The sequence below is a fragment of the Muscardinus avellanarius genome (genome assembly GCF_963383645.1).
Source record: "Muscardinus avellanarius genome assembly, chromosome: 16".
NCBI classification, from domain to species: domain Eukaryota; kingdom Metazoa; phylum Chordata; class Mammalia; order Rodentia; family Gliridae; genus Muscardinus; species Muscardinus avellanarius.
In genome coordinates, this window is record NC_137802.1 from 40,279,582 (window position 1) to 40,292,498 (window position 12,917).

Below are 12,917 nucleotides of genomic sequence, written 5' to 3' on the forward strand. Positions count from 1 at the left end.
AAGGAAAGGAGCAAGCTTAGAATGACCTCCTTTCCTTTCTGTCTCTGTAGCTGCACCCCCTATAACTGCAGCTCTGGCAGGGTGCCTTCTCTCTGTTGTCCTGCAGTCCAGGGATGATGCTTCTCTGTCCCTCCACCCTAAAAGCAGCAAGGCTTCTGACTTGTCTGTTCCTAAACCTTTGCTATATGAATTGCAACTTCGTTTGGGCCATCTGTGGTGAATTCTATTTCCTGCCAGGTTTCTAACTGACAAATTGTTCTACTTGGTACAGGTAAGATGAGGATTTCCAAGTTCTCTGGGATGGCTTCTGTTAACTTTAGGTTTTTGAAGGGAATTCTCAAGATGGCTCCAGATTTCTGCCTTATTATATAGGCATAGACTAGAATTTCCAGAGGAAGGCAGTAAAATTTCCACTCTGCTTAATTTCCGGCACTTCTGCTATGAGCACCAGTGGGTGTCCTTAGGCTCCAGAGATCATACTGTTACAAAGCAGATTTGGTATCTATGTACCTATCTAATTAAATGGCATGAGGAATCTTTCCCTGTGCCTCAAAAGTACTCTGCTGTGCAGTTCTCAAAATTCCTCTCAGTGCACTAAACTTTAGGTCATTTGAGTCTCATAATGGTTCTCCCACAGAGGCCACATCCACACTCACACAGTGTTTCCTGGAATGTAGGTATGTCCATGTGGGAAAAGTTGTAGATGCCATGTGTTTAGGCACTGATATTTCTCTATGACATACTATGATCTTAAACGCAATTTTTAATAGAGTGGAACATTATATTCTCTTAGAGGGATACAGGAATGGACTGAATTGTGAGTTGTCAATATCTGGGCTCTACTATGTGTTTAGTAGTCAGATTTTTGTCGCTATGACCAAAGGACAACTTAATGGAGGAAGAGTTTACTTTGCCTCATGATTTCAGTCCATGGTTGGCCGGCTCCATTGCTCTGGGCCTGAGGTTAAATAGAACATCATGGTGGGAGGGCATAATGGAGGAGAGCTGCTCAGCTCCCAGCAGCCAGAAAAGACACACACACACACACACACACACACACACACACACACACACACACCAGAGAGGAGAGAGGAGACAAACGCCGCTGGGCATGCCTCCAGTGACCTGCTTCCTCCAATATGGCCCCATCTTTAAGCAGTCCATTCAGCTCTAAATAGATGAATCCACTGAGGAGGTCATGATCCAACCACTTCTCCAAATCTCCATCCTTGAACACATGAGACTTTGGGGGACATTTTAGATTTAAACTCTAACATACCATAAAAAGGAGAAGGCAGAACCATTGTCTGATCTGAAATACTCTGGCTTTGAAAACCAAATCAAATTACTCTATGGTTTAGGCCAATTTCAACAGAACTCAAGGTTCAGGGAAAAAAATATATGTGCAACTTAGTATCTAGGTGAAATGTGGAAAAATTAAACTTAGTCAAGAAAGTATATGAAAAATCATATATCTGACAAAAGACTTGTATCAAGAATAAAGACTTCTTAAAACTCAGAATGAAGAAAATAAATAACCCCCAGGGTATGGTGGTGCACACCTATAATCCCAGTATTTGGGAGGCTGTGGCAGGAGGATCTTAGGATTGAGGCCAGTCTCAGCAACTTAGCAAGACCCTGTTTCAAAAGAAAAATAAAATAGGGGTAGGAGCATAGCTTGAAGATAGAATGCCCCTAGGTTCAATCCCCATTATAAACAAAACAAACAATCCAATGTAAAAGATGAATAGTTTATATAGATGGAAATAATCAGATGAAATGTTTAACATCTTAATTCATGAGGATAAATCAAATTTAAATGACGATAAATTCCCATGACATATCTATGAGAATGGCTAAGTAGAAACACTGATTTACCAAATGCTACCAAGGACAAAGAGCAACAGCAACACACATTCACTGCTGATGGGAATGGAGAATGTTGCAGCCATTCTGGAAAACAGCTCACACATTTTTTCAAAAAGAAACAGGTAGAATAATATCTCCTCAGAGATCCTCCTGCCAAATCCTAAGATCCATTAAAAATGTTATTCTTAAAGGCAGCAGAGACTTTGCAAATGCGATGATGGGTATGGATTTTAACATGGTGAAATTTTTCTGGACCATCAGGATAGATCCCAAGTAAGTACATTAAAAGAGAAGGAGAGAGGGAGAGGGAGAGGGAGGGAGGGAGAGAGAGAAGGGGAGGGGAGAAGAGAGGGAGGTGGAGAGGGAGAGGGAGAGGGAGAGGGAGAGGGAGATGGAGAGAAGAGAGAGAGAGAAGAGAGAGGTGGGGAGGGAGAGAGAGAAGGAGGAGAAGGAGAGAGGAAGAAGAAGAAGAAGAAGAAGAAGAAGAAGGAGGAGGAGGAGGAGGAGGAGGAGGAGGAGGAGGAGGAGGAGGAGGAGGAGAAGGAGATGGAGGAATAGAAGGAGAAGGAAAATAAAGAGGAGGAGGAGGAGAGAGGAAGAAGAAGAAGAAGAAGAAGAAGAAGAAGAAGAAGAAGAAGAAGAAGAGGAGGAGGAGGAGGAGGAGGAGGAGAAGGAGAGAAAGAGTAGGAGAAGAAGAAGGAAAAGGAGGAGGCGGAGAAAAAGAAAAGAGAAAAGACAATGGAGGAAGGGTCATAGAGGATAGGAAAATGGGTAGAGATGATATGAGAGGAATCTTACTGACCCTTGCTGACTTAGAGTAGTAAGGAGGCCCAGAGCCAAGCTTCACAGCTGCAAAGAACTGAGCTCTGCCAATAGCCTGAACAGATTCTTTCCAAAACCTCCAGAAAGGAACACAGCCCTGCTGATACCTTGGATTTAGCTCAGTGTTGGATTTCTGATGTACAAGAACTTAAGATAACAAATGTCTACTGTCTAAGCAACTAAGTGTGTGCTATTTTGTAATGGCAGCAATGGACAAACTCATACAGCACATAATGGAACAATCCCACTTCCAGGTATTTCATCTAGAGAAATAAAACACTGATGTTCCTATAAAAAACAACACACTAGTGTTTATGGCAGCTCAATTCACAATCACCCAAACCTGAAAATATCCAGGAGGTGAATGTAACCATATTATGGTATATCCAAACAATAGAATACCACTCAGCAATAACAACTATCGACACACGTGGCAAACTGGATGAATCTCAAGGCCTGAGGCATTCTGCTCAGTGAAAAAGCCAGCCACAAAGGTTACATTCCACATGTTCATTTACACAATTTTCTCACAAAGATAAAACTATGGCTATGGATATATAAAGTAGTGATAGCTGGGAGTAAGGGTGAAGGAGGGTATGTCCATAAAAGGATAGCAGGAGGAAGCTTTGGGATCATAATACTGTTCTGTATCTTGATTATGGTGGTGGTCAAATATATCTAGGTATGTGTTAAAAACTCATAGAACTGTATGTCTTCCCCCTAGAAAGAAAGAAAAAACAAAGGAAAGAGAGAAGAAGAAGAAGAAGAAGAAGAAGAAGAAGAAGAAGAAGAAGAAGAAGAAGAAGAAGTGGAGGAGGAGGAGGAGGAGAAGGAAGAGGAGGAGGAGGAGGAGAGTCGGGCATGGTGACACACTCTTGTAATCCCAGTACTTGGGAGGCTGAGACAGGAGGATCACGGTTCACAGGCAGTCTAAGCTACTTAGTGAGACCCTGTTTCAAAATTAAGTATAAAAATGTAGGGCTGGGGGTATAGCTCAGAGGTAAAATGACCCTGGGTTCAATCCCCAGTACTGCAAATAAAAAAAAGAAAGAAAGAAAAAAGAAAGAAAGTCAAAGTTTCTGCCTGGTAACCCAGAATAATAAAGCCAAACTGCAACAACCCAACAACAACAACAACAACAAAACAGTGAAACAAACTTCATTGCTGACACAACTTTCTGGGACTTTCCAATCTTAGGAAAGAGACCATAAACATGGTGGGGGAGGAGACAGTCACCTTTCTTTCTTTTTGCCCTGGAAACCCCTCTACTTCTCTCTAAAAGTAGAAGGAGCTCCAGAAGACTCTCTGGAGACTTCCCTTCCACTTTTTTTTTTCTTTCTGCAAAAAGAGCTTAGACAAAAAGGCTTAGAACAATCTACAGTGTTTACAGTGGTGATCTAGGACTCAGCTCACCTTGCTGGGACCGGTCCTGGAGTGGAGAGTGTTCATTTGCCAGGACTGCCAGAACAAAGCACCACAAACACTGAGTGGCTTAAGCAAAGGAAATGTATTGTCTCCCGGTTCTGGAGGCTGGATGTCCAAGACAGGTATTGGCAGGGCTGTGCTGGCTCTGAAGGCCAAGGGAAAGTTCTATTCCAGGCCCCCTCCTGGCTTCGGCTAGTTGCTTGACTTGTGGTCAGAGGGCACAGAACACTAGTTTGGGAAAGGGGGCAATTCCAACCCATAATGTGAGAGGAGTCCATTTCCATGTAGTTGGACCATGTGTCTTAGATAAAATCTAAAGCACCAAGGTGAGATACCGTCATAAGGCACTAGCACCTGCCCCTAGCAAGGGAGCATCTCCTAGTCAGCAAAGGAGATTCACCTGGAGTAAGTTCATAGGTTTTCTCCTGTTGACACATCAATAATTTTGGCTGAGAAGAAAAACATAAAAAAGAAGGAAAAAATAATAATTTTGGCTGAATGTTATGAAATTTTAAAAAATGATCCTTAGGCAAAATTTTAAAAAATTGAAAAGACTTAGAAACTCACCTTTTAATAAAAATAGCCAAGAAAAACTTTCACTAGTCAGGAACACTTTGAAAAGATCCTCCCATTTGAAAGGTGGTTGGACTAGAGGAACTTAAAAGTTCATATCCAGCCGGGCGTGGTGGCGCACGCCTGTAATCCCCGTGCTTGGGAGGCGGAGACAGGAGGATCGCCAGCTGCGCTGGCTTAAGAGACCCTGTTTCCAAATTTAAAAAATATAAATTGTAGCCCGGAGGCAGAAGGGTTTCCAGGAACCCCAGTACCACCAAAAAAAAAAAAAAAAGTTCATATCCTCTCTATGATTTTGTGCTTTCTGGCAGGATGATGTTGTCTGGGGAAGAGAGTCTAGCACTAGGCCCCATGCAAAGGAAGAACACTTCAGACTTGGCTCTGGGTACAAATTGAAGAACTTGGCTATCCATCGACCCTGCTCAAATCCATTGCTATCTTTCTTTCTTTCTTTCTTTCTTTCTTTCTTTCTTTCTTTCTTTCTTTCTTTCTTTCTTTCTTTCTTTCTTTTTTTTGTGGTACTGGGGTTCCTGGAAGCCCTTTTACCTCCAGGCTACACTCCCAGACCTATTCTTTAGTTCTGGAAACAGAGTCTGGCTTCCAACCTGCGCGATCCTCCTGTCTCCGCCTCCCAAGCGCAGGGATTACAAGCCTGCGCCACCACGCCCCGCCATTGCTTTTTTTTTTTTTTTTACCTGCACAAATGTTTTCAATGGAGAGAAAAATAGGTCTGGGATCTGGGATCTTTGACGATGGCAAAAGAAGTGGAAAACTTGAGCATCCCCTGGGACTGCACAACCAGTGATGTTGCTCCGGAATATCTAAGCTGACAGCCGCAAGAGCAAGGCCGCCCCAGCCTGTCTGTGCCGTCTACATCCCCGTGGCAAGGTTAGCCTTCCGAGCAAGAGAAAGAATCCCACACGAGCACCAGCTGCAGTCGATCGGATCGCACAGTGACAAAGAGTTGAACGTGATCTTTTCTTGCGACCCCAAGAATCAATTATTGAGAAGACAGGTCAGGCCTTGTGGCCCAGCAATCCATCTCTCCAGTCTCTGATATGTTACAGATTCTCACAGGATTGTAGAGCTACAAAGCAAACTTCCAGAAAATGTAGGGGGATATAAAATGACAGTCAAATCTGATATGCTTTCCATATATATATATATATATATATATATATATATATATATATATATATATATATATATATGTATTATTACTAACATTGTTTTTGATTCTTATTAAGACATGTTCATTATAGAGATACTTAAATGTAGGAAAAATATAATGAAAAAAGTAGATGTCATCTATAATATCAGCTAATATTTTCTTTAGTCTTCTGTGGTGTTTACACATAAAAGAATGTTATTATCATACTGTCCACTGTCCACTTCCTTCTGTTTCCTTTGCATTTCCACTAAATGTTATGTTGTGGTTATGTTGTGATACTTTCTTTGCATCAAGTGTCATTGGACGTTTTCCACCATGCTAGATACCATTTATATATTCCTCTAATTTCAACCATTTAGGCTTTTATTTTATTTATAGTATTAGGGATTAAACCCAGGGGTGTTCTAGCTCTGAGCTATATCCCAGCTCTATTTAATTTTTTTAAATTTTGAAATAGGGTCTTTTTAAGTTACCACGCACTGCTGGTCTTGAACCTGCAATCCTCCTGCTCCGGCCTCCTAAGTACTGGGATCACAGGTGTGTGCCACTGCACCTGGATTATTTATTTATTTATTTATTTATTTATTTATTTATTTGATGCTGGGGATGGAATCCAGGGGCATTCTAACTCTGAGATACACCCCCAGCCCTATTTTTCATTTTTATTCTGAAACAGAGTCTCACTAAGTTGCAGAAGGCCTCACTAAATAGTTGAGGCTGGGCACGAACCTGAATCCTGTCTCAGCCTCCCAAGTACTGGGATTACAAGTGTGCGGCACCATGCCCAGCTTTATTTCTATTTTAAATAATGTGTTAGCAAATGTTTTTACATTATTTTATTTTGTCTAAGGTTATCATCATTTGTGGAGAATAAATGTTACTGATCCAGGCATGGTGGTGCACGCTTGTAATCCCAGTACTTGGGAGGTTGAAACAGGAGGATCACAGGTTCGAAGCCTGCCTCAGCTACTTAGTGAGGCCCTTTGCAACTTGGTGAGATCCTGTTTCAAAATAAAGAATAAAATATAGGGCTAGGGATATAGCTTGGAGGTAGACTGTCCCTGGGTTCAATTTCCAGTATTGAAAAAAATAGTATATATTGGATTGAAAAGTTTGAACATTTTTAAGACTATTGATACATATTCTAAGACTATTTTCCATGAAGTTTATAGTTATTTATAGCTGTGCCAAGAATACTTGCAAATAGCTACATTATATATTATGTATGTTTTAAAATGCCCAATGTTAGCCAGGTGTGGTGGCGCAGGTTTGCAATCCCAGTACTTGGGAGGCTGAGATAAAAAGATCACAGGTTTTTAACCAGCCTCAGCTACTTAGTGAGGCCCTCTGCAACTTAGTAAGATCTTGTTTCAAAATAAAGAATAAAAAAAATAGGGCTGGGGGTGTAGCTCAGAGGTGGAATGCCCATAGGTTAAATCCTTTTTTATTTTTTAATGAAAAAAGCAAATGTTTTAAAATAATTTGATCATATCTTAAATGATTAATCAATAATTCCAAGGAAGCTGGATAATTGTCAAGAAATAAGGGTCAATAATAAATTATCGATACGGTTTATGTTGTCTATAGCCTTAATGATTCACACCACTGAGTAAATAACAGAATTATCTATCCTGGATAATTTAGATGTTCAACTTCCTCAATATCAGGGATGAATCACTTGTCTCCTCCAAGTATTTTCTCTTTTCCTGGTGTTGGGAATCGAACTCAGGGCCTTGTGCATGCTCGGCAAGCACACTGCCATTGAGCCACACCCCCAGCCCTCAAGAATTTTGTGTAAGAATTTTTATAAATAGCTTTTAAATTTGTTTTGATTAAGTCATTTTTCAAAAGACTATTCTGTTTTCACTTAAGGCATTTTTGTCTTTAACTCAATTTTCAGTATGCTGTGGGATACACCAGGAAGAAGATTTCATTCTTCATATAATATTTCAATTCTAACACACACATTTAAACCTCGTGAAAACCAGGGTGTGTAATAGACACTTGCTAGCACCCTCAGATCCTTGTACTGCTCTCGGGCACAATAGCTCCCTGCTTGAACACTCCGTGTGGCAATACCCGGCACCCACATCCACCCTCATGCTGCAGGGCTGCATGCTGTAGGGCCCTCATTGCCTCTGGGCTCCCCATGGGCCAGAGCCAGTGGCCTCTGCAGTGGGCTTTGCTTGGCATCACACTTCTGTGTGTTTCCCCACCTCTCTTTCTTTTTGGTTGGCTCTGTTTTTCTACTTTCCTATTTATTTCTTTTCCTTTCCTAATTTATACCAATTCTCATCTCAGGGGAACCCAACATATCACAGGATGCATCTTACAGAGGCCTCACAGCTGCTATTGGCCAGGCAGCCGGAATGACATGGCTTCCTGTGCGTGCATGAATTTGGTGATTCTTTCTGTGCTATGACCGACTGCCAACACCTTTACCTTTCAGTTACTTAATTGTTTAAGGGCTATTTGAGGGACAAATATGAATCTTGAATGCTATCTTAAGAATTTTCTGTTGTATCCTTTTGAGAAGATTAAAAAAAGTTGTAGAATGGATGGCAAAGACTGGGGTGGGGGGTGCTTCCAGCAGCAGCAGTGGTCCGTCCCCTTGAGAAATGCTTCATCTTAACAACAGAGATGATGATACCTTGAAAAATGTGGCCAACAGCTCTGATTCACAGTGATTCAGAAGAGCTTAATTCAGAGTCTTCAGAGTTTTAAGATGACAATTTGTTTCATTGTCATATATGTATGAAATCCTCCTATCTCAGCCTCCCATAATATATATATATATATATATATACACACACACACATGTATATGTGTCTATGTGTCTGTAAATATGCATATGTACACACATAATAAAAATGCCCTCCATTTTTAAATAATTACCTAAATGGCTGTAAGATAAACTTCTTTACTTTCTGGTGCGTTGTGATCGTGCACGCCGTTGAAATTCGCATTGATGCTTTGGCATTTGCACTTCATACTGTTTATTCTGTTTCCTTCCTTATCCCTTCCTTTCCTTTCCCCTCTCCCTTCCGTGAATGCCTTCCACTACTCTCCTGGTCTCTCCTCATCCATGAGATCCCTCTTCTTTCCGATTTCCTCTCTAATTCCCAAATATGTGAGAAAAAGCGTGGCCCTTGAGTTTCTGATTCTGGCTTATCTTGCTTAGCATGATGTTCTCCAGTTCCATCCAATTTCCTGCAAATGACTTAAGTTTTTTCTTTATGGGTGAGTAAAACTCATTATGCGTGTGTGTATATATATATACATACATACATACATACATACATATATATGTATATATATGTGTGTGTACATATAGTGTGTGTGATTGTGCTATTCTTAATTGTGCTATTTAAACATGGGTATGCATGTATCACCATAGTATCAGCTACTCCTCTGATAGAAGATTAATATCCAAAAAATAAAGAAAGAACTCAAAAATTAACACCAAAAAATAAGTAAAAAATTCAAAGTAATATTTTAAATACCCCCTTTTTCTCTGATTTTATTAGTAGGAGCTCTATTGGTGAATGAGGTAACACCAGAGTTGGGTCAGATTCTTGAAATTCTCTAACTTTAGTTTGTCATATATATATGTTTGCGTGTGTGTGTGTGTATGTGTATGTATACATGAATATAAAGTTCATATAAACTTTATATATATGTAAAATTCTTACAAACTTTATATATAAAGTTTATATATCAGATTTTACATATAAAGTTCATATATGTCAATAAACTATATGTATATATACACATATGAACTTTAAATGTATATAGTACACACACAAATATACACACTCACTGCGTATGTATGCACTGTTTCATTCAGTTTTCTTTATATTTAGTACTTTTATCATTCAGGGAAATAGTCCACGAATTTATAATTTGCTGTTAGTCTTATCATTTATGTGTGGTGATCACCAAACAAGAATAAAAAGTCGGCATTGCATTAAAAGCATGGATTCCTCTTCTGACCAAAACTGCTCAGTGTAAAAAAAATAGGATCTGCCCATAAGTATCTTTTCACACTTGATTCCAGAGAAATTCCTGGCCTGATTCCAGAGAGATTCCTGTCTATATTCTAAGGTAACTTTATGATCCATTCAATTTGTATTGTCTTTTTGTTTTTCTTTCCCATGTTTGTTGATGAAGGATGGATTACTCCATTGTGAACTAGGATAGTCAAGCAATTCCCGCGGGGTAGTTATACATGAGATACTCTCTGCACTTTCAGACGGCTGCGGAAACACACAGCTCCTTTGAGCCAAATCAATTCTGCAGTAACGTGATTAATTATCCCCTAAGAACAGAAGTTTGAGTGCTGTTGCCGTTAAACACACTACCCTTGTATGTTGGTTTTAGGCTTTATCTACCCTTCTAAACCAGAAATCGTTCCACTGTATTTTTTTTTTTTTCAAAACCTTGGGCAAATCGACAGTGTTTGCGAATGCACTAAGTCATCCATTCACTGCGGTCATACTGTGAGCTTTATGGCCAAATGCATGCAGCGTCAGTCTCATCTTCAGTGAAACCCATTATGTGATTCCAACTTTAGTATAACTAGTTAGTACTGACATGCTTAGTTAAACTCCCAACTCATTTTCTTTTTCACTAAATTTGTTTCCCCCTGCTAAAGTCGGAAATAGTTAAAAGAGTTTTTGAAAACCTCAAATCGCAATTTTAATTTATTCTAAAAAATATTACATTTTACTGTGCCATCTTTTACATGAGGGATAAAAAAAAATAATATGGACCCTGACTTGAATATCGAGAGTCTAGTAGGACAAACATCTATTCTACACAAATTAATTGCCAATCGAGTGTGAAAAAACCTTTATTAACAGGTACGCAGCAGTAGAGCTTAGGCAAGGTTTTTTTTGGTATTAGGGATTGAACACAGGTGCATTCTACTTCTGAGCTATATCTATCTCTAGCTTTTTATTTATTTATTTTTTGTATTGAGGATTTCTACCACTCAGGGCTTTCTACCACTGAGCTACACTCCCACTCCCAGCTCTATTTTATTTATTTACTTTGAAACAGGGTCTCATTAAGTTACAGATAGCCCTGGCTAAATTGCAAAGGCTGGCTGTGAACTTGCGATCCCCTTGTTTCAGCCTCCCAACTACTGAGATTACAGGTGTGTGCCACGCCTGTCACGTTTTTATTTTTTATTTTGAAACAGGGTCTTGTTGAGTTGCTGAGGCTAGCCTCGAACCTGCAATCCTCCTGTCTCAGCCTCCCAACTACTGGGATTATAGGTATAAGCTACCACACCCAGCGAGAGAATGACTTTAAAGCTTGACTCCAGCCAGTTAATATTCTTAGCTAGGGCATGCATGTTCTTAAAGCATAGCTCCTCTCAGTTATCCTTTAACTTCCAGGGTTTTATTTTTATTTTCTATATATACTTTTTTCAGTATTGGGGATGGAAGCCAGGGGCATTCTACCTCTGAACTACACCCCCAGGCCTATTTTTTATTCTTTATTTTGAAACAAGGTCTCACTGAGTTGCAAAGGGCCTCACTAAGTAACTAAGGCTGTCCACGAACTGTGATCCTCCCTGTCTCAGCCTCCCAAATACTGGGATTACAAGGATGCACCACCATGCCTGGCTTCAACTTCCAGGGTTTTGAATTTAAAAAGAAATACCCCAAAGCAACAGTAGCCAAGAAACCACAGAGCCTCTGCGCCAGTTTTCTGTCTTCCCATTGCCCTCCCCTCTCCACCTGAGTTACTCACCTGGTTGCTGCTGTCAAGCAGAACAGCCACAGGGAGAGGAGCCAATTGGCTTTAACCAGGGTTCTACTTTTTATGACTCCATGGATAAAGGAAGAGGCAGGACTGGAAGTCTAGCCTCTAAGGCTCAAGAACCCAGTCAATAGATGTAGTGACCCAGTGAGTCACCACCATGGACACACAGGTCAGAGCCACTCCTACTCTAGAGGTTCTTGCTCCACCAATCTGCAGTGGGAAGAGGGGCTGGACAGGGGTGCAGACATGCAGGCATGGCCTCTGAGAGTGCCAATCCTGGGCAGCAGGTGCCATGATCTGCAGAGAAGAGGCAAAACGAGAGCGGAGTCCTCCTGGGTGAGAAGGAATCTGCTGAGGGAATGAGGCAGGAGAAACTTGCAGAGAGACAGAGCGGTACATTTGAGCAACTTTGGGGAATGGGCAATGGGGCTGGAGAGAAAGCCAAGGTCTCAGGTTGCAGAAGGTGCTGGGGAACAACAGAATCACATTTGTGCCTTAGAGCCGTACTTCTGACAGTAGCGTGGAGGGTAAGTTCCTTCAGGCCCCTTTTATATGGGCACTAATTCTGTGTGTGAAGGTGGAGCCCTTATACCCTAATGACTTCCCAACGGCCCCACCATAACTCTGAGGTTTAGTTTTCAATGTATGAATCTGGGGGAGGAGGGGGACACAGCCAGAGCACAGCAGGGACTTATCTAGTGCTAAGGGACTCTGCTGTCACTGTCCAATTTGCTTTCCACCGAGAGGATATGTGGACTGTTGTGGAAAAGATCTTCATTCAAAAGACACATTCCAATGTGTCTCTTGTGATTCTTTGGGGTTCATGGCAATCAACCTGATCCTAGAGGAAACGCACAGAAATGGTCTACGTCTGCGTGGACCTAGATGCACTGTCAATCGTTCTCAAGGGAAGTGAGGAATGGCTTTCTTCTGCTCTTGAAACTCAAGAGTAATTGGAGTTTTGCTGTTCCTAGGAGCTTTGTGCTTTTTTCTAGGGGGTGTGGCCTAGGACCTTTATATGGGATCCATCAACATATTTGTTCTTTCTTCCCTCTTCAAAGCTAGGGGAATTGTTTCCCAGACAGGAATAGGAGAGCTTTGCTCTTCCTCATTGTAGGGATCTCAAGTCTTTGATCTACATCAGAAATCCCTTTCCAGCTCCCTAAGGAGCTAGATTTTTAGAAATCAAAAGAACCCGCTTTTTCCACTTTCTGAGCATGCATGCCCTTTCTTGAGGGAATGTTGATGGGCCTAGTAGTTCAAACGTGGCCTAAAGACATGGAAG